The sequence below is a fragment of the Myiozetetes cayanensis genome, unplaced genomic scaffold (genome assembly GCF_022539395.1).
Source record: "Myiozetetes cayanensis isolate MyiCay16 unplaced genomic scaffold, myiCay2020 scf18, whole genome shotgun sequence".
Lineage (NCBI taxonomy): Eukaryota > Metazoa > Chordata > Aves > Passeriformes > Tyrannidae > Myiozetetes > Myiozetetes cayanensis.
In genome coordinates, this window is record NW_026087389.1 from 2131240 (window position 1) to 2154363 (window position 23124).

The 23124-nt window shown below is 46.1% G+C and overlaps 1 protein-coding gene across 2 annotated transcripts in view; it reads right to left on the reverse strand.

Annotated features, from left to right (window-relative positions):
* LOC126638932 (contactin-4) overlaps window positions 1–22616 on the reverse strand; it is a 269307-nt gene extending 246691 nt beyond the window's left edge. Inside the window, exon 1 of one of the 2 annotated variants that reach the window (XM_050313252.1) lies at window positions 22458–22616. The gene's annotated coding sequence lies outside the window, so the exon portion shown is untranslated. The remainder of the gene's footprint in view (window positions 1–22457) is intronic. The other variant, XM_050313250.1, reaches the window with a different exon arrangement.
* Window positions 22617–23124: the final 508 nt, after the last annotated feature.

Here is a 23124-nt window from a genome sequence, read left to right on the forward strand (position 1 = left end):
GGGTGGTTTAGCTGATTACTGGGATGTGTTTGTCCTTCCCTCAAAGGTTGTGTGTGTGTGCTTGTCCCCGGTTTCTGTTAGAAAAGGAAGGTCTGCAGTGGTTGTTTGTTGATTTTCTATTGACTTGCTTGAGGTTGAAGGTGTTTCTCATTATTTTCTTATAATACACTGAGGACAGCGATTTAGCAACATTGACCTTGTAATGATGTTTATTTCTTCTCGTATGGAGGAGGGGTTTTATTACTCTGCCTGTGTCTGTGTTGCTGATTTGGGATGACATGGAGCAGTTCTCAGGCTTGGGAACTAAACTGCCTGTGGTCAGTAAGCCTGACCCAAATCTTGGGTTTAGCCCTGCACTAACCACTGCTGCAGATCAGCTGATGGCATAGTTTTGCCTAAATAAACATGACACATAATTAACATTTAATCAGCAGTAAATGAGGCAATAAAATGTAGGAAGAGAACAGTAACCTGTTCTTTAAGCTCTCAGAACATCGTGGCCAACCTCGGCAGTTTAAAGCAACTTCAACATAAATCTGCAAAACTTGAGATTTTTTTCCTTTCTGCTTTATGACTCTTTTTCATTTTAGAATTAAACTTTTCCAACTTGATCCTCCAAATAGCCAGAGTCGTGTCTTAAGTGGAAGGAGAAAGGACACCACGCTGTGCCAACAGGAATAATGAATTCCTCCTAGGGTTGTTAGGCATGTACTGATTAAAACTCCAACTGCACCTTACAAAAAGAGGCCATTTTGGTAGTTTAAATGGCTAATTTTTTATTATTTCCTCAATAAAGGTAAAGATGGTGCCAGAAGGATCATTAGAATCTGAGGTCTTAATTGTTTCTGAGGTTTTTGCCCCCACAATGACTCACATAGGCTTCACAAACTTGAAACACAGAAACACAATAGAAAGTGGTAAAAAAGACTGGACAATCTGGAGGAATCTCTGAATGCATCCATAAATGAGATCTTTAGGATTTTCAGGGTGTTCAGAGGTAGTGAATTTCAAGCAGAATGGCAATTTTCTGACTATTTTTTCACTGCTGGCAGTCACAAAAGTAGAGAACTATTATTGTTACGAGAAAAGTTGTTATTTCAAATTATAACCATGTAATTTTTTTTAAAGTAATTTATAAATCCAACCCAAATGCCCCAATAGCTTTGAAAATACTTTCTAGCATGTGAACATTTTTCCCCTGTGTCACAGGTTTTACACCTCACCCTTCCAAGCCAAAGCCTGGTGTAGAAACACAGAATACCCTGAGTTGGAAGGGACCCACGGGGATCATCAAAGTCCAGCTCCTGGCTCTGCACAGGATAACCTGCATCTTGATGCTACAGAGCCCTGATCTAAGATCAAATGCAAAGTCTGACCTAACCCACCTTGCTCTGCACAGGTGTCTGCAGTGAGAGATACCCACAAAGATCTCCCAGTGTCCATGACCATGGGACAGGAGAAAGTTGAGAAGAAACCCATTGTGAGCAGCAAGCCAGGAACTTGGGGTTTGGCTTCATGTAGAAAGGAAAGGCTCACAGGAAAAGTTTGCTTCTAAGTTCATTTCCTTGAGGAGTCACATAGAAGGCCAGGGGCTCTGAGCAACCTGGTCTAGTTTTAGGTGTCCCTACCCACGGCAGGGGCTTGGAACAAGGTGATCCTTCATATCACTTCCAACCCAAACCCTTCTCTGATGGTCCAGAGTACAAGTGCTGTACTTCTACAGCTTGGTTAGTACCCAGGTGGGAACCTGAATGCATAAGACAGGGCCATTCAACCAGAAATCTATATTAATATCGAATTTTTCGCTTACAAAATAAGAAATTATCATCTCTGTGATCTGGAGGTCACCCAGCTAAGCTGGGCTGTGTAACCTGCAGGTTAAACATGCCTGATTATATATGGCTTGTTAGAAGCATGACTGAACTAATTGATGGAAAAATCCTGCTGCACCCAGCTGACCTTATTATTGTTCCCATTAAGAAAAGGTCCCTGCAGAGCAGTGACAGCCAGAGCTTCAGGAGTGTTCTCAGCCCTAATGGAGCATTTTCCCAACACACAAGAGGTATTTCACACAGCAGCCACCCCTCCCAGCACCCTCTCTCAGATGCCACGGAGGAACCTGCCACCCATCACGGGGAGGAGTCCTTGGAGAGATGATGTTGTGCTGGCAGGAGCGTTCAAATGCACCACGTGGAGTGTGGCTGGATCAGATCAGGATGCAGGGGGATGTGGGGGCTGTAACAGGGAACAAACTGGCTCCATCCTTCCTATTCATGTGGGATCTCTCCACTACAGGCTGATTCCAAAGGGGAACAGGCTCTGTGTCCAGGTCTCCTGCTGGAAAGGGAACACAGGAAGAATCCAAGCAGCTCTTTCCAGCGAGGCCAGCTGAGAATGAGGTTATGATTTTCAGTTTGCAAATGCTGAGTGTATGCATGGGTGAGAATATAAAGGCTCCCTTACAAAAGGGAGAGAGAGAGAGAGAGAAACAGAGCACATTTTACTTATTCTTCAGCTCTATTATACTTTCCCTGTAGGAGGTGAAAACTGGCAATTACTCTTGAAGATGCACAGGTAGGGAGGTAGAACATAAATCAAAATAAAAAGAATCTGAATGCGTTCTCCAGTTATTCAGTGGGTATTTATTCAGCCCAGGTGCTCGGGAAGGCTTTTACAAAGAGTCACACGGCTCGTCACGAGAAGCTTCTCGGATCTGCTTGGAGTTCCTGGGCAATCAGAAGAAAAGGAGACGAGGAGAAGTGATGATCCCAACCCAAACAAAGCCATTTGGAGAGGAAAAGGTCAGCAGCGGTCAGGTTGACACGAGCAGTATTTCTATAAGGTGTAAGTGGTTCATAATAAACACACAGATGAATTTTAGCAGCACTTGAACCAGTTTTATCCCTGCACTCCGTGAGGATTTCAAGGGAAGAGAGGACAACATTCATGTAGATGGCACATCATTTTAAAGACCATATTCTTGCTTCAAAACCCCCAAACCTTTATCTATTTGAAGGTCAGAATTCAGATGAACTTGCTGGAATTCATATTCATCAGGAAGAAACAAAGTAAGTCCTGGGAAGCCCATTAAATAAATATAATGTGCTTTTTCCTCAGGAATTACTGTGAAATTGGGTGTCATGTATCTGAATTAATGCTCTAATGGCAGGACTTGAACACTAGGGGAGGATTTACAGGAAATATCTGCTCCTTATCTGATTATGGAAGGAAACCAAAGTCTCACAGCCTGACACTCCAAGGTGGCTTTGCTGTCAACCTAAACCTCCAAAATTAACTATTTATCATTGGATTATAGCAGAGCTCAGATCACTCACATTGCTCAAGCTCAAAGACACTCGGACCCCAAAGGAATAGACCAAAAAAAACCACAAAGCAGGCAGGAAAATACAGAGGGCACACAAAAAATGAGGTGACCTGAGCAAGAAACACAACACCCCCTCCTCAGGCCAGACCTCCAGACACCAGATCGGCTGGAAATGGTGACAAACCAGCTCAGTGGCAGATGCCACTGGAACAAAACACCTTGAAGAACGATTTTTATATAAAAAGTGATGCAGGAGATGGCCAGCTATCGAGAAATCATTCAAAGCTGTGTTTTTGGAAGGTGTCTCCTGATGGAAAATGCAGCAGCTCATCACGAGTGCCTCGCTTTGCCAAGGGAGCCGGGTGGAGGTTTGGGGGGCTGGAGGGAGCTTTGCAGAGGGGGTTTATCCTAAAAGCAGGTCCTTAGGAACAACTGGGAGCACATCAAGGAGGCACAGGGCACTTCAGGGATCTTAGAAAGGTGTCACAGTGTGTAGCAGGAGACAAGTGATGAGAGCTGGTCAGAGGCAGGGCATGCAGGACCTCCCATTACTCAGCCTCTGATCCTTGCCCCAGAGCTGCTGGACGTCCCAGCATCCATTGCTGAGGGAATCCAAAGGATTTATAGCCCAGGTGCTATGCTTGACTGCATTATATTTGATGAAATTAATTATAGTATTATTACATGCTATTATAAATTATTGAACTATTCAATGTATGAAAACAGCAACATCAACAAACCGTATACAAAATATTACACAAAATATATACCCTTATTTTACACAAACTATAGGCCCTTACTCCACACAAACTACATGCCCTTACTTTGCAAAATCTTCTGGTAGTAATTCAGAAGAATTATGTCAAAAGGCCAAGGGCAACCCAGGGGGAAAATCACAAGACAGTGGCCCTGTTGCATGAGAACCTCCAGCAGTACACTTAGGGCAGAAGAAAAGCAGGAAGGTTAGAGTTTAAAAAGCTGGTTTTAAATAATCAAATGATGTAAATATACACAAAAGTGGCTGCTGAGAAGGACTGTGCTGTCTCCATGGCAGAGCCTGGAGCTGGAGCACCGTGGGGCTCAGCTGGAGCGATGCCTCAGGGAAGGAGCCTCAGGCACAGGCTGGGTGACAGCACAGAGGCAAGAGGACAATAATAGATGTTTTCAAGCACGCAGAGCTCTTCTGATGGGATATTTCTAATGTAAATATCTGGGAGACTGGGGACAGCAGCTTTTTTTTCTTTTTTCTAGCAGCAGGATAACTGAGATTATTTATGCATGAATGCAATATTACAGCATCGAAACAGCGTGCAGGGAATTCATTCCTCTCCCTGGTTTAGAGGACGAGGTCACAGCCCTGGCAGATGCTTTTGCATGGCACAGAGTGGTCTGGGGGAGCTGAGTTGAGCTGCTCCTTGGGGTTTGTGCCACCACCAGACAGCTCAGACAGCTGAAGACCCTCTGCCCTGATTCCTTCTCAGACCCACTGGCCGGGTCTGAGAGATGCAGATCTCCCACCTACAACCACGGAATCCATCTGATTTTTCCTCAGCTGTATTGAAGAACTCACATAATCTGGTTTTCAAAGCTTATCTCTGCTTCCATCAGTGCAAGACTCCAGGACACCTTGTCATACACCCTACAACTATTAAATAATACATAAAGGACTGCATGCACGACACTTGCACATGGGGAAAACCAAATATCAGGATGCATCAGCACTTGGTAGCTGCTCCATCACTTTAAAAAAGGTCCAAGCTGCCACTCCACAGAGGGTTTTAAAAAAAAAAAAACAAAATCTTAATTATTGGGCTTCTCCACCTTTATTTAAAGAGCACAAGGCATCTCGAGTAGAGAAGGGATGTGCCTTTGCCCAAAACAATATGCAGTGTGAAGGAAATTCAAACTGACACCATTTCAAGACAGCAAAGACAAACTGATTTAGCAACTCTGACAGGCATTTATAAGCAAAATAAAATGTGAATCTAATTTTGGCCTACTGCACTGAAATAATATGCAGCATGGTTTGATGTCACAGCATGAATATTTCATGTATGCACAGCATCTTGTTTGGGAAGGGAGATGCTTCCAGACACCTGCGAGAGGAGACCCTGGGAGATGGGAAAGGCTTCACTGCTGCTCCTCAGAGTGTAACCCGAGAGTAACAGCAACTTTTAGCTCCTCATTGACTTCTTAGCTGCTTTGCCAGCTGTCAATATGTAAAAGTTCAGAAGTAAAACTCAGGGCTGAACCTTTAATTCCAATTAATGGCTGTATTGACCAGCTAAGTTTTCCTCTTGCCTCATGTCATAAAACCGCTGGATTTCAGAAGGGGCTCTGCCAAAAAGGACTTTATCCTAAGGCTTGTGGTAAAAAGCAAAGCCTGAACTCCCCAGCCTCATTTTGAAAAGCACACTGATGATGAACAGCCCACTGAACTGGGGCAAAGTTGGGTATTTCTGGTCTCCAGAGCGTTTTGTTTTGATCTGCATGGAGTTTCAAGGTTCAGCAGTTTAACGGCCAGCACGGCCACGCTTTCATTTCCTTCATTTCAAATCTCAGGGAAAAAAGCATCACAAGGTTACATCTCCAAGAGGAAATCAATCCCAAATTCCACCTGGCAGTTCACCAATGCGTGTAGAAAACCAGTCCAGCAACTGCTGGAGTTTTGCTGAGTTTTGTTACCAAACATTTGCACGGCCCTTCAAGTTGCTCAGTTTGCAGCCTGAAAAAATGCACATAATTTAAACTACACTGAATATTCAGTCATGGTAATGACTTAAATATTAGAAGCTCCTTGATGCTTATTTCTGGGGAAACTGCATTTGTCCTTGACCTTTGCTTACTCATTATTTTGTCTACAAATAATTAACACATTCATAATATCATATAAATGCCACTTATTGATACTGTCCCAAGGGCAACTAGTTATCTAGGAGAACATGGGCACATTAACATTTACTAACTCATTTAGCTTCTCTTCCCCATTAAACTGAAGAAACCCATTTGTCAAATCAGCCAGAGATGTATTCTAAGCAGGCAGGGAATGCTTTAAGTGTTGTCAGACAACAGTGACAGTCATTTAAAGGGACAGCTCTAATGAGGGTGGCCATGGAACGACTGCTGCATGGTGGAACCACTGGAGATTAAACACACGGGTTGTAAATAGCATTTACTTTTTTTTTTTTTCCACATTTTTTTCCCCAGAAAGTGGTGATGTAACAGGATAAAAGCATCCAATTCACTGTCGGTGACCTGTGCCCACTCGAGAGGGAAACGTTCCCCCAAGGCACCAGCTCAGCAAGGTGTGAGGTCACCCAGGAGTTCAGGTTTTTAATCATATTATACAGAATCTCACCTACAGATCTCACTGCTCTGGGAGGTGTTGAGCATCTCCTGCAGCAAGGCCGAACCCAAGAGCCTGGCAAAGGGGTTTAAGGAAAATTACTAGTAATCCTGTATCCTATTTTTCCCTCCAGAACACATTCTTCCATTATTCATCAACACAACTAAATATTCAGAGCCACTTCAGATTATTTTGAGCATTTTTTTCACTGCACTTGACTTTTATCTGGGAATTATTCTGAAAGACTTTCCTAACAAATCTCTGGTAAAACACATGTCAGCACTTTGGCAGGGCTGGCCAATTTTTAGCGAGCTGGAGTTAAATTTAAAAATGGAAATTGGATTAATTAATTACTTCAGATGGAACAAGAGGAGGATTTTCAGCATAGGACTAAAATGAAACAATGCAAAAAAGCAACAACTGGCGGCATTCCAGCAAGAAAAAGCCCAGGGAAGCATGGGAGAGCAGGCAGGAGCAGGCTCCAGCCTCCCACAGAAATGACCTGGAGAAAGCCACAGAGGAGTAGCAGGCTCTCAGAGTGACACTGTGACATTTTCTCTCCTCAGGGAATGAAAATAATAATGAGATGTCAAAGGGAGAAGCGATGGATCCTGGCAGGGCCATCACCAGGGCTGGAGGTAGGAAGGAGTCCTGGGGGTCAGGAATGTTCTCCCTATCCTTGTGTCACTCATGGGATGGGCAGCACAAGGACAGGTGCAGAAAGTGGTGCTGGAAACCCAGCTGCATCCTGGTTGAACTGGTTAAAAACCCTGGAATGATTTGGGTTGGAAGGGAACTTCGAGCTCATCTCGTTCCATGGGCACCTTCCAGAAGAACAGGTTGCTCCACATCCCACCTGTCCTTGAACACTTCCAGGGATGGGGCAGCCACAACTTCTCCAGCTGCAAGTATGGCCCTTTATTATTATATTATAAATAAAATCTGCACTAAAAGTTTGCTGTTTCCAAGGCAGAATCTTCCCATTCAGGCAAAAAGACAGAGAAAAAGTGCTCGGTAAACAGGCAGGGAATATAATCCATGAGGCTCCAACAGGGAAAAAGAAAATGAATAAAGCAAGAAACTGCTACCAGGTTTTCATTTTGTACTTTGACAATAGAAGAAGGAACAGAAATGAAATATAATAAGTGAGTAAGAAGCAGGTGATGTAAGGAATCAATACACAAAGTTATCAAATAAGCAAAGCTGTCTGCTAGAACAGACCATCTGACAGATCCCACTGGAGGACAACCAGCATTTCAGCATTAAAAAATAAAAAATCATAAGCAGCCCTGGGCAAAACACGGATTTTTCCCTGCTAATGTTGATTTAAAATATGTAAATGCATTCACAAGCTGGAAGGTGTGGAGAATGATTGTTAAACGTGCAGAACGGTGACCATTAAAACAATAGAAGCCAGTGCATAAAGGAAAACAGTTTTCCAGTTTGATTTCTCTGTGTGCACCATGGAAACCTCTCTCTGAGCTCTATCATCAAGTTCAGCTCAATGGGCAAAGTTTTACCTTCCTTTTTATTTGGATAATGGGCAGAATTTCCCCTAATGTGCTTTTTCAAAACAATGTGAAAAGGGAGTGTTTGTCAGTCCATAGAAATAAACTCACAAACTCCTCACAAATCCAAAATTACCCAATGCAAATTCTCAGCTTCTCTCCTAGGGAAAAGTGGTGAAAAAGGCTAATCTGAAGATGAAGTGCAGCGAAAATGGAGCAAGGGTGTGATTTGCCCAGCCCTCCCTGCTTAATATTCCTCTCCTCTGGCAGGACCTGCACGGAAAATGCATCTGGAGGTGTCCAGGGTCCCTGACAAGCTCCTGACAGCTGATGGATGGATCAAACCCAACACCTGGAATACAGAGTGATGAGGTTCAGCCATGAAGGGATGAGTGACAGTGGCTGAGGAGATGAAGGGCCAGGGGACCTTCACTGCACTGAAGGCCAAGTGGCCTTTCCCTTCACGAGAAGGAGAATGAATGAGGTGACAACAGCGGGAATTCATTTCCAGCTCGGCGTGTTGGTCCTAAAAAAACCTCACAGGGCTTTTGTATTTGTGTTTGCAGCACTGGTAACGTGTGGAGGGTTGTTAAGATTTTATGAAGCTCAGCTATGACCAAGGATTGTGGAGGGTCTGTGCTCCCATGTTTGGGAGCTGGAAATACTCTGTGGATCACAAATCCAACCCACTCATCCTACCACCACTTCACTGCCTTCCCAAAGCCATCACCGTCACCTCAAAGGCAGTTTTATGATTCCTAAACATGTCCAGATTCAGAAGAGGATAAGAAAGTGTTCAGATATGTAATGTGACCTAAAGAGACAGAGGATTATAAAAAAAGAGAGAGAGAAAAAACAAAGTATTTTGGATCAAAGCATATTTTCTGCTTTGACCACTTTGTTCAGCGCAGCTCGGAGAATTTTTAATGATTTGATCTCTTGTATCATTAGCAAAAATAAACAGTGTGATAGATGAATTCTCAGGAGTGTCCTGTTTCACTGACATTTTCCACCCGGGGAAAGAAAAATCGTTTAAAGGCAAGTTCTCAGAAAGCAACCCTTCTCTGAGCTGCTGCTCATGCCTGCCTCAAATGCAGCCTCCTCCCTGGAAAGCCCAGCCTAACTGAGCCCTGTCTGCCACGCTGCTATTTTCAGCTAATAGATGGAGCCATTTGCAGCAGTGCAACATGAGGAGCCATCCAAAACGGACACACATTTCCTGCTTCTTCTGCGACCAACTAATTCTCCTTCCCTCCATATCCTGCCTGTCCAAACGACATCCTTCCTGCAAACCAGCTACGAGACCACAGGACCATTAAGCAATCAAACCATGGATGCTCATTATCTGCTTCTCCTCCTGCTGTTTACTTTTTTGGCCTCTGTTTGCCTTTTCTTCTCAACTTGCACAATATTTGGGTCAGTACCTTCAGTTCTTTGACTTTTGCATTGTCTCACACACCCTGGCAGGTGTTGTGGGAAATGCATCTATTCCAGTTGGATTACTCATTTATAAAGGTTTACAGAAATTACACAGAAGTCAAAACAGCCTTGGGATGCTTGGCCAACTTCAGCTCACAAATAACCAACTTTAGTTCTCCTTTTCAGATTATATTTTTGATTTAAGAGGAATCCTTTTTTTGGCCTACAAAAGAATCCAGAAAATAAAAAAGGGCATGGAGTACAGGACAGGAGGAATGGCTTCCCACTGCCAGAGAGCAGGGATAGATGGGATATTGGGAAGGAATTCTTGGCTGTGAGGGTGGGCAGGCCCTGGCACAGGTTGCCCAGAGAAGCTGTGGCTGCCCCTGGATCCCTGGAAGTGTCCAAGGCCAGGTTGGAGCAACCTGGGCTGGTGGAAGGTGTCCCTGCCCATGGCACGGGTTGGAATGAGATGATGTTTAAGGTCCCTTCCAACCTAAACCATTCTGGGATTCTGTTAAGTTGCTTTTTCTAGTCCTGAGTTAATCCTGTGGGACATCAGTGGAATTCCAAGGGCTTTTTTTTTCCCATCTAAACACCTAAGTCAGCTCATGCTCATCTGAACCTCAGTTTACTTCAGAAGGGTTAAAGAAATAAAGCAGTCCATCAATTATTTAAAGGGTTTGGCCCTGATCCTGGGTCCACAATTTCACCACAGTCTTATAGCCAGGGACAGGCTGGGACAGAAGGAAGGGGCTGGAAAAGAAAATGCATGAATTGGCTTTTAGAGGGAAAAGAGTTATTTTGGAGGTGGATGAAGGATGCTCTGAGCACACAGCCAGGATGAATCCAGACCTGGGTAACCAAGGAATGGTCCTTTCCACTGTGGGGGTGCCCTGAGATCAACCACCTCCATCAGCAACCACCTCCCAGAGGGATCAGAGCTGGACTCTGGGGTCCAGAAATGGGATAACTTCCCATTCCCCATGTCCTGTCACTCCATGCCCTTTTTTTTTTCTGATCTGGATTCTTTTGCAGGCAAAAAAACCCCCAAAAAAACAAAAAACAAAACAAAACAAAAAAAACCAAAAACAAAAAAAAAAAAAAAAAAAAAAAAAACAAACAAACAAAGAAAAAGGAATGCTCTTAAAGGAATGCTGAGGGAGGGGTGATGGTGTCCCCAACCTCACCCCTGGCTCACATTCAGCTCCATCACCTGGGAACTCTGCAGCAGAGATGCTGAAATACAGAGGTAGAAATTCAAAAAGCACAGGTATATAATTAGAGATGTAAAAAGTATCCTCAATGATATAAAAATAGAATTAGAGCTATTACACCAAATCTTTGTCCTCACAAGAAGTGGATTGCAGGGGAGAAATGCATTCTTCTGTTCCATGGAATTTAATTAGTTACTAAATTTAGATCCTGTCAGTAAAGTTGTAGAGGATTCACTGCAGTTGGATTTAAATATTGCCTGATATTTTATATTTTACACAATGCTAATGGATGACATTAGTTAGTAGAGATATTGTCAAGTATTTCTATGTGAATGCTTAGGTTTATTCATAATGTTTTAGACAGCTAAATCACATTTGATTGCATTTTAAAAAAATATACTTTCAGTCCCAGATGTTGGTAGTTTTAAAGCAAGTATTCAGTGAGACCCTGAATCCCAGGAGCTGGCAAAGACTGATCTAAAGCAAAACCACAGGTGCAAAAACAATTAAATCTGTTTTAAGCACAAAACAGCTATGATGATGCAATCCAGAGAGGGGAGGAAAAGAAGCCAGTGTTAAAATTTGTCCCCTGTCATAAACTTATTATTTTCAGTAGCTCAGTACCCTAAAATTAAAAAAAAAAAAAAAAAAAAAAAAAAAAAAAAAACACAACAAAATTGGGTAAAGCTTACTAGAAATTCAAGTGCTTAAATATCTCTATGTCTCTGACCAGCTTGGCATGTGCATCTCAGTCCTCCATCTCCAATAAAACAGCTCAGCACCAGCTCAGGAGAATTCCACAAGGATAATTAAAGAGCTGGAATTCCAGGTCTATTCAGACACTACAGCAAAAAGGATCAAACAGGATCTCCAGTTTGATCCAAACTGCAGAACTTCCCAGGGTTTTTTCTCCTGCAGATGTTGGGCTTAACCATAGCCTGGCCTAAATTTTCAGAGCCTTATGCAAAAGTCACCAAGGCAGACAGTATCTGCCATTTCAGGCTGCTGCAATTTGGGAAGGATTTTAGAAACCCTCAAAGAGCATTTCCCCCACTTTCTTTTTTTTTTTTTTTTTTTTTTTTTTTTTTTTTTAAATTTCTTTGTTTTTATTGAGCAGATTCTCACAGCCCAAATTACTCTGCAAGATTTTGTGACACACAGGGCTCATATTCCAGGGCTGCCAGAGCGAGAGAAGCTGGATGGGCCAGGGCTGGAAATGCCATTTGAAAATGTGACCCTGAAGTTTATTTTTGACAGATGGGATTTTCCAGGTAGCTGAGCTATCTCTGTAATATCTGAACTCAATTTAAGTTTGATCTATAAGATTATTTTCATTCCAACCCCTTTGGACACTTGCAACAACAATATTTCCCTTCTCTCTACACGAATTTAATTTGGTCTTGCACTGCAACTCTGCTTAGAAAGCTGTTTAGTGGCAACGTTTCAGAAATATGAATCAAATTTTCTTGAGGGAAATAAAATTAGCCATCTAGGAAAGGATAATCCACTTTTCTAGGGGCAGTGGTTCCATATTTTAGGTAATGGCTCTAAAACACAATAATAATCATAATAATAAAATGGCTCTGAGATACTGTGTGTGCTGATAGCAAACAGGCAATCAGAGCAAGTCTTGCTGTCTCAGGATAAACTGGGACTGATTGGAAGCACTGGCTGCTCCACACACCTGCCTATTTACACCACAAATCTCAGAACTTCCTGGCATTTTAGAATAAAGGGAAAAGGTGGGAATGTAAGAGCTGAGGGTTTGGTCAGACAGGATTGGTTTCCATTCGGAGACCACTCCAGGGCCAAGTTAAGTGCTTTTAGAGGGGTTGAGGGATCTTCCTCCTGGACCATTACAGAAGCACCTGTGTTAAATGTCTTGACCTGTTCCCTCTGCACCACCTCAGTGGCCAGGAGGAAGCTCCCTTGGGATGGAGGAGAAACAGGGTGGTCCAGCTGCCCACTGCCAACCCCTCTGCTGCTGAAGCAGGAGAGACTCTCTGGCAGCAGACCCACCAAAAAAACCACTGGTTTTTTTGGCAGGTCTTCCTTAGATTGTGCTGACAGAGATACCCCCACACCTCAGTCTTCTCTGGAACATCATTCTCACTGCTAATTGCATGATGGCATTGCTTGAGCCACCATGTGAGCGGGGCCACCGAAGCAGAAAATGACAGCAGAGCCTGAGGAGGGGAGAAAGGGAGAATCAAAGGGAAGATTTTTTTTTTTCTTTCCCCCTGGCCTTTTGAAGCTGTTGTTTCCTGCCCCACCATTCCATGCCTTCCCTCTCCCAAAGCAGAGGTGGCAAAGCCTGCAGCTGTTTCTTGGAGCTCCTTCCATCTCCTTCGCTCCTGCTCAGCACAGGCGGCTCCGGGGGAGGCAGAGGCACCGCTGGGCAGGGAGAGAAGCAAATCTAAAGCAATGAAATAAACAGCAATACAAACACAGCACTCCTGCCCCTTTATGGTGGCAACTGCAGAGTGGGCTCCCCCACCCAGTGTCTGCACAGGAGCTGGGATGGATCACTTCATCTGCTGTAGGGACTGAGGGGACCAGCAGTGGGTTATTCAGCCCCACTCCAAGCTCCCACTTAGAGAGGATTGAACAAACCAGGGCAAGGTATTGCTGAGCTATTATTGGCACCTTTTGCCACATGCTGCCAAGTTTCTAACTTCAGTAATCCAGAAGGCTGACGTAGAAAAGCAGGTGAGAAGGTACAACCATGGACAGTCGGACTTTGCACAGGAAAAACACTCACTGACCTTGAAATTTGTTCTTCAAAGGAAAGAATCAAGATTGAAACAAAACCAAAGTAAAACAAAACAAACAAACCTCACCAACAAACCCTCACCCAGCTGAACATAAAAACAAAACACACCTGATCCAGGCTATTTAGCAAAACTCTGTGCCACCAGGTGACCCGAAAATACTCAGAACGCTTGGGGACATGACCATTTTGGTGCCTGAAATCAGACAGCTTCAGATATTCATCTTCTAGAGCATATTTTGCTTCTAAACAGACTGTATTCATCATGTTGTTCTGTTTTCTGTAGATCCAGCTCATACCCAAAGCTGTGGTGAGAGCAGGTGGCCTGCTCTGGGGTGGTTTTTGCCCAAAAAGAGTAGATGTAGGTGTACCAAACTGCTCCCTACGCTGCAAAGGTGTTCTGGGCAGCTGAGTAATCTGCCAAGCTCTGCAGAGTCTTCCTAAACTTCAGAAGTGCAAGTTCAGAGCTCACAAAACTGCCTAAGGTGGCCAAAACGAGGAGTGCAGTGACACTATTTAGCAGTTCCCCAATCCTGCACATTTTCTGAGGCCCCCTTGGTGCAGCTTTGCAGCACCACCCATCCCCCTCCAGCTATTTGCTTTCTCAGGCATTGCAGGTTTAACTTCCAAGCCCCTGAGGGTGATTAAGCCAATTACCAAATGTACAATCAGCTCTCCAAGATGAAGTGCTCAACAACTCCAGCTCAAGTCCAAGTTGCAGGAGCTGCTGATGGTTGCAAGCAAGGTGACCCTTCTGAAAGTCCTAAAGGACACACACCAGACAGGCTGTCAGCTTAGAGCATCACCTCTCATCTCATCACCTCTCATCTCATCTATGCCCTGCCTACCAGCATGCCAAATAATTTGGCAACTCAAAGAGGACTGGAACCTTCTCAGGAACTGTCAGTAAAGGAGGCAGAACCAGAAAAAAGGGTAGGAGCAAACTCAGGGCCAGGAAGATGTGGGGCTGCAGCCCTCCTATGGCCAATGCTCTAAAATAGGAGTATTTCTGAGGATCCAAGAGAGATTTCTGGTTTAAAACAGCCTGCATGGGTTTCAGAGCAGTGTATGGACAAAGAGCTCTGTCAGCCCAGACCAGATGGGAGAACCCACCATGGAATCATTATGGCTGGGAAAGCCCTGTCAGATCATCGAGTCCAACTGTTAACCCAGCCAAGGCCACTGCTAAAATCTGTCCCTGAATGGCACATCCACACGGCTTTTAAATCCCTCCAGGGATGGTTATTCCACCCCTGCCCTGGGCAGCCTGTTAATTTGAAGGTGATCAAATATCTCCTAAATTCCTTTCCAGTAGCAAATATTTCAGGTGTGGTTACATGACCTGTCAATGTTACTGGACATACCATGCTCACAGCTTTCGGTTTTCTGTCAGAGTGTGAGATAAAATTTAGAGGATATGAAACCTTTTTAATCAAATCCTTGTTTTTGTATGGACCTCCACTAGAAAAAAAAAAAATCTATTAAAACAATGGCGTTGCACTCCCATAACACCAAGAGGCTGAAGGGTTTTTATTCCCCCTTTCAAGTCATTTTTAGTGAAGTACCAAGAGTGAGAAGCCCAGTCCCAGCCAGCTGGCAGGAGGGCTATGCTTTCATCATCCCCTCTGGGGATGAAGGACATGCCCATTCCTAACCCCCACTTGTGGGAAGCTCTGGGCCTCTGAGACCACCCCATTCCCACACTCCATTTAGCTGAGCAAGCGAAGCTGGGAACCCATTAATTTGCTGTGTGAGTTATAGTTCCCTGCAGCACCTTTTGTTCACTGTCAAGGTTCTGCAACAATGACGAATGCAGCTGCATTCAGCCCCAAACTCCAGAATTTGATATACTAAATCATTCCAGATATTAAATGTCTCAGCGATAAGCCTGGCAAATGAATTCCTCTGGAGCCCACACTTCTGGCTGTACACGAGGCAGGAGGGACTCCACACAGAGTTCCCCTATTGTTTCATGGAAAATGATGCAGTTTGGTAACACTGTCACTCCCTGGAAAGGAACCAGAATCCCAGGAAAATTCCCCCACAACTTCCAGTGGCTACCAAAGGAGCTGCAAATCCACCTGAGTAAGTGAGGCAGCAGAAGGCAGTGAGGGGCATCAGGAGCTCCCCGGATCCTGCTTTAAATAGCAGTAGCTGGACATGCATATAAAACTCCCCCCTTACCCTTGTAAATAAACAGAAAAGGCTGCAGCAAAATAAAGAAACAAGGGCACACAGCCAGAATGTTAAAACAGCAAGACACAGGCAGGTTCTCAGTCTTACTCTTACCAACCTCACTATTAATCTTTTTTTGTGTATAAAGGCCTCTTTCCTTCAGCCCCAGCACACTGCAGCCAGGAGAGCAAATTTCACCTCAGCTAATTTGTAAAGAACACACAACTTTTCAAAGCCATCCTCATCCAAAGCACATTAAGGCATGAAGAGGGTGGAACAATTGCTACTTCATTTTTAATTTCTCCAGATCACCATCAGATAGATCACGGTGGTTTGCACCAGGAAGATTTTGCAGGCATCATAAACAATGGAGGTATTACCCATTATCACACAAGTACAAATTAGTTTGACCTTTCCAGCTTTTTCAAATGAGGCTTCCTTTTTTCCACTTGACTAGAGAAAATATTGAGTCAGTCCATGTCCTGTGCTCTTCCTTCCCAGATGTATTTCACTAGTGTATTTTCCCCTAAATCTGCAATTAGAAGAGATCCATTAAACACTGACTTCACCAAGGAATTATTTGGCTTAAACCAAGACATTTCTGGTCCTCCCTAGGAGAGACTCAACCCTTGGTGTTGCTCCCTGAACATGGATCCCTGCAAAGTTTAAACTCGTTCCTCGTGAATAATCGGTGCTTTTCATCAGCAAGTCAGACTGTGCTGGATCCAACAGAGGAATCCTCCTGTCCTCTGGATCATCTTGTGTGGAAAGCAGGGGAGGAGCAGGGGGAGGGTAATGCTGAGACAGCCACAAAAACTGTACCTGTCAGCCAAAATGTGGGAGGAGCTGCTGCATCCAGGTGTGCCAGGAAAGGTGGATAACTCTGGGTGTAAAAGCAGAGGGGAAATGAGGGGTACACTGAGCAGCAGAACAGCTTTGGGGGAGCAACAGAGAACCCTGACACCAAAGGCAGGAACGTGCCAGGGAGAAAATTGATTCGATCCCTCAAAATTAGGAATGCTGAGAAAATTACACTGCTGAAATTGTGACTGGGGTTATAGCAACAAAATCTAAAAACCTGCTAAAAACCTGTTAAAAACCTGCAAGCTGGCCCTGGCTCTGCCCCAGGTCATGGAGCTCTCTGGGGCTGGCTGTGGGCGCTCCTGGCTCTGGGATGCTCCAGAGGCAGGGATGCTCCAGAGGCAGGGATGCTCCTGGGATGCAGTCCAGAGCAGCGCTGTGGGCTGAGTGCTGCCACCCTGTGGGACCAGTGTCACTCGTGTCTGTGCCTGTCACTGCCGAGATGCTCAGCAACACACCCGAGTTTGGGAAACAAGGGGGGGGCTTGGAAGCCCAAACAACACTGAAATTCTCCTGACCATCAATTCAGGAGTCAGGAATGTTTAGAAATGGGATTTAGAACAAAAAACAAAAACTTCCTGAATTCTGACCAGAAGAAGAAGAAATATTGCAATTCAGCCGAATCTGCAAGTCAAAGGTAACGATCTGCTGTGTTCACACAGTCCCTATTTACTCCCCCAGATCAAGGCCTGGGTTGAAATCCCCTTTGTACATGGCTAAGAGCTGCTGCCGTTGGAAATCACTCTTCTGCTGTACTTCATATTTCATTCATTTCAGCTTCCAGCTATACATGCACAACAGAGGGCATTATACATCTCCCTAATTGAACAATACAGCTCAATTAAATATGAAAAGTCATTCTTGGACTAAAACCCTCTTAGGCAAATGTTCTGCTCTTATGCTAAGTAACTCTTTTTATAAAGCTGGGACTTGAGTGCTGTTCAGTTTTATTTATTTTTGAATTATTTTTTTTTCAGAAGACTGGGAGACTGAGACCAAGAAGATTCACCCACTCATTCATGACAAGAAGAGGCAGAGTTTTGGCTCTCTTTTATAAGAGCAGGGTAGTAATGATTAAAAAATATCCTGTTGGATGAAAGATGCTCTGCTCTGTGCAGGAGGTGAAAGAACCTCTCCTGCTCCACGCTGAGTGTGCCTTTACAACACCTCTCAGGGGCCACACCATCAACACCACCACAGTGCTAGCAAATAAGGAGTTGAATAAACCCTGCACTTATAGATGGGTTAAAAAAAACCCAGGTGTGTCATTACTACTCAGCACTTTTCAGATTAAATTACCATCCATAATACAGGTTTTACCAATACAAACACAAATTTTGCTCTTTGTTCCCTTTCTTAGTCTTCCAGTTGACTGAAATGACCTGCTAAGCCTTATGTAGATTGGGTTTAAAAACCACAGATCTTCCTGGGCTAAAGATTTATATAAATAAAGTATAAACACAGATTTTGCCTGAGAAAGTTCTTACACTGACAGAATTCAAGGCAAGTAAATCAGCCTAGAGTTAGAAGCAGCTCAGGACTAAGTTGTCTCCTGAAAATCTTGAGGAAGACAAGCCTAAAAGTTGGATCTTTCAACCTCATCTTGCTCTGCTAACGTGGATGGGGAAAGCCCATGAGTGGTTAATAATAGTTGTGCCCACTGAGTCTCACTGAAACCACTGGAAAACCAAAGAGGAGAAAAGGTGGGTGGTACTGGATATATCAAAACTTTTATCCATTAAAGGATGTTTGGCCACATCTGAAACACCTCCAGCAAAACTTTCAAGTGATGGAGTATCAGCTGCTGATCAACTGGGGGGCTTAGGGAAGAATTAATAGAAGAAACAAATGTGGTAGAACCTCATTTTTGAAACCTTGACTTCTTTAAGTCCATTTCAAAAAATAATTCCTGTAATTTTAAAAATGAAATGGTTGTAGATTATATTTTTTGAGTCCCCAAAACATTTTATTGGAATAATGCAGTGAGTGCCCCACTTACCTTACTGGTGCCCACATGCTGGTAAATCTATGCTGTGATTATGTACCTAAGCAAAAATCCCAATTTTCCTGGCAGAAAGGAGGCAAAACCTGCTCCTTGTGCTCTACTTTCCTAAAGCTGAATTCTGCACGTGACCCTCACTGGATTGTTTTTCAAATACTTTGACCTTGTTGTTCTGAGGGCTTGGTTTTTATTGATTTAACCCGGCAATTAAAAACACCCCAACAAATCTCTCTCTTTCTTGGTGTCATGTTGAAGCAGATTTTTTAATCCTGCAGATTAAGATAAAATGATTGTATCTAGGGAATGGCAAAGAATGGAGTTATTTCCCAAATACAACACATTCAGTACTGGAAAACCCTGTTCAGAGTAGAAAGTACTCCTCTCATGGCTCATAATGAAGGTGAACCTCATTTGTATTTAGATTACAAGCAGATTGGACACAAGAGCTTTTGTTTTAGTATCACCAGTTTTGGGGGATGGTGGGAGGGGACAGGGAATAGTTGTGCACTGGTGTGAAACACTAAATCACTCGGGTGTCATCATTACACATTTGCTTTGCTAATAATAAAAAGAATGAATCACTACTGTCCTGATGTTCTTCTCTGTACCTGAGTAACCACTGCAGCAGACAACAGTGAAGAGGTGTGCAAGTTTAAATCTTGGCAGCACGCCTGGGAGAGCCTGGGAGCTGACATTTGTGGGTTTGGGGTGATTCATGGCACTTTGCTGTGTTTGTGATTACCTTCCTGTCAGGGGCTGCACATCACTCACACGCCAAGCTGCAGACTCCCAGCTGCAGCACGGGAAGGAAAATTCCCAACTGTTGCACCAAATCCTCTTCAAAGGGAGGCTCATCCTCTGTGTAACCACAGGGCTGAACACCAGGTCAGCAGCAGTATCAAAGGGAGTGTGTGAACTGCTTTTACAGGGATGTTATGGGGTCATTTCAGGCCACAGCAGGAAGAAACCCCAGACTTGCTCTAATCTAACAGATCTAAAAATAGACCTGTGATGATTTATGAACTTTCAAACCCAGCAGAGTATTGTTAAGGAGTAGCATCTTCCCTGGCAGGGCCTGCACAACACCCCCTGCTCCTGATGGGGACCAGCCACCTCCATCATGTCCCACCAAACATGATTCAGAAAGACCATGACAGCAAATAAAAAGGCAATTAAGCTATCTCATGGTTAATATCCTTCCTTCACTCTGCCTTGTCTTTACCTCTGATTTTTAAATATTTTTTTTAAATTCAGTTAACTACACAGAACTGTCAGACAAAGCCAACTCCTTAAACCAAGGGAAATAAATCACATAGCACCAGAATATCTGCAAAATTATTCTGAAGTTTTGCATCTGTGGTAGAAGCTCTACGTGAGCTCAGCCCTGTTTTCTGGATGTCCCTGATGGGGTAACACAGGAGTGAATTTGAAATCAAAGGAATGTTAATCCAAATAAAAAAAAGACCTGGATAGCAACAAGAAACACTTTCCTGCATGAGGAGGTGTGAGTTTGGGAACCAAGGAGGGCTCTCTCCCCAGTTGTTTGGTGTCTGCCAGCGCTGCTGTTCCTCCCTCTCAAACAACGCTCCTCAGCCAAGGGCTAAAAACCAGCACTCAGGAATCAAACACTGCAGGGATTAATAAACTGGAAATACAACTCAGGTCACCCCAGGGAAAGGGGGCTGTGGTCTCAGAGACCACCCACCCTAGAGGGCGTGTGCCACACCACAGCCAAAGGTGTCCTGTGGCTCAGGGAAGAGGACACGTCACCACTCCCACCACACTGAAGACACGCTTGCCCTCCTCAGATACCCCTGGTGAGCTCAGGTGAGAGGCTGAGGAGCTCCAGGCACCACTGTTAACCCATGGAAAGTCAGGGTTGGAAGGGTTGCATCATCCCATCACGTTTGCCAGGAGGCTGCTCAGGAAGGTGAGCTGCTCTCCCGCTGCCATTCACATTCCCAACACACATTCTGTCACCGCCTCGAGCAGCGCGGGCTGAAAATTCTGGGAACGCCGGATGGGCTACAGAGAGCTCAACTCACTGCAGAACGTATGGAGGGGAGAATTTCCAACTCACCAGACTTTAGCCAGGCTCACTCACCTCCAGCTACCTGCAGGCACACCCTGGCTCCCTCCAGCCCTCACCACACAAGCGCTGCCTCCAGGCTATGGGCACACGGGGCAGGAGAGCCTGGGGAAGCCTCCCAAGAGGTGGCATTTACAAATGCACACTGAACAGAGTTTGGTGTGGCTTCCTGAGAGGGGTTGGTTCACTTGACCCTTCGTGAAATGAAGTAAAACCTTGTCAGAGGGATTCAGCTCTGCCCGGAGTTCAGCACAGGAGGGAGAGGTTGCTGCACGCCAGTGGAAGCCATTGTCTAGAGCAGCCTGCTTTGGGAAAATTAGCAGTGTGCACACCTCTAAATGAGGCTGTACAGCAAGTAAAAGAGGGATTAGCCATGTAAAGTAAGTCCTTTTGGTATTAGATTAAAGAGGGGAGGTGACTTTGAAGGATTATTCGAGAGCCATTTAAGCAGTTTTCAGACACTTACAAACACAGGGTAAAAATGCAGCTCCTTGGGTCCAGAAAAGACTAAAAATCAGTGTCCTGGCCAGGAAAGCAGTAAAAAAGGCTTCTGGAGGGACCACCTGGCTGGCCCCAATTGCAGACCCCTCCACCCTGCTGCCCACGTTCGGTACCGGCCACGGTTTGGCTGGAGCATCACCTGCACACCTGGGCTGGAGCTGCTGCAGGGACCCAGAGGGACCAGGGAAGGGGCTCCCGCAGTCACCATGCCCCTGGGATGGGTCACAGCACCCCCAGCCCCACGGCGGGTGGGAGGGCAGCTGTGCCCACCGTGCTGGACACCGTGCCGGGAAGGACCTTTGGAGCAGCACGAACATTACAAGAGGAGCTTTACACCAGTCCCTGCTCTCACCTCAGTGATTTATCGGCTGGGATGCAGGTCCTGAACTGAGCCATGGAAACGGGAGGATGCGCCAGCACAAACACAAAAACTGACTTCAGTCGAACGTTCCCCTGCTTCCCTGCACCTCTGGGTGCCTCATCAACATGCTGCCTCGTAATCCTTTGCCCACATTAATCCAGCGAGTGGAAATGAATACGTGCCTACAAGACATCAGGCGGCTTTATCGAACCCTCCTTGCAAAAAAAAAGAACAAAACCCAAAACCCTCTTCTGCTGAGCCTAAAAGGTGACGGATAATTAGTATGTAAGATACCAACTATTCCCACTTGTTATGCAAGCAGCATCCTTTAATTTGTAGTTTAGAGAGCAAGTCATTCCTGTCTGGGATAAATAAAACAACACGCTGCAGTATGTTGCTCACGACACGGGAGCAGCATCACCCTGGGGAAAGCAAAAGGAGCTTCAACTCCAGCCGGCAACGCGGCTGGAACCAGCAAAAAGTTCTGCGTGCGTCTGTGCCAGCCTGGCGGGAGCATCCCTGCGCCTGCAGGGAGGGAGGCAGGGAGGGAGGCAGGGAGGGAGGGATGCTCCCGGTCCCGCCGCTCCCCGTGCCCGGGGGCAACGCACCGACCTCCGCCCGGGCCGACTCTGAGGACCCCTCACAGAGCTCCGCCCGGCCGGGGAGCACGGCCCGCACCCGCCGGGAGCCGCGGGGGTACTGCGGGCACCCCGGAGACAGCGGGCACCGCATCCCGCCGGCCCCGCATCCCCGCCGGCCCCCGCAGCGCGACCGCGCTTTCCTTCCCTCGAACCGCAGCCTTTCCACATTTCCTTATTTATTCCTATTTTTTTTTTCCGCTTTCCAAACCCTGACCCTCCTGCCGGTGCCGAGCCGCGCTTACCTGTGCGGGCGGGGGGGACATGCCCTGCCCGGCGCGGCTCCGCGGGTGCGGGCTCTGCTCGCTCCCGCCGTGCGCGGCTCCCGCAGCCCCGCGGCGCTCCCGGCACTCCCGGTGCTCCCGCAGCCCCGCGGCGCTCCCGGTGCTCCCGGTGCTCCCGCAGCCCCGCGGCCGCAGCATTGAGCGGCAGCGGCGGGAGCCGGGCGGGCTCCGCGCAGACCCCACCCCCGGCCCCGCCGTGCGCGGGGGGCGGGCGGCGGCGGCGCGGCCGCGCTTAACCCTTCGCTGCTCCTCCGCTGCACCTGCGCTGCCCCTCCGGAGCCCCCTCGGAGCCCCGCCGGGCCCCGGGGCAGCGCTCGGTGCCCGCCCGCGGGTGTGCGCGGCACCGGCGCGGTCCCCGCCCCGCGGGCAGCATCCTTTCCCCTGCCCCGTTCCGCGCTCCCGCAGCCCAGGTGCTGCTCCTCCCGCACCTGCGGGATCCTCCGCGGCAGCCCCCAGCCTGTTCCTGTCCCGCTCCCCGCGTGTTTCCCACATCCTCGCCCAGTCCCGGTCCCGCTAACAGCACACCTTGGAGTCCCAAATTACTGCCCTCCGGTTTTAATCCCAGAATTGCCTCGCTCTTCCAAAGGATCCCTTCTCCTCACCCGCCTGCTCGCTCAGCCCTTTGCAT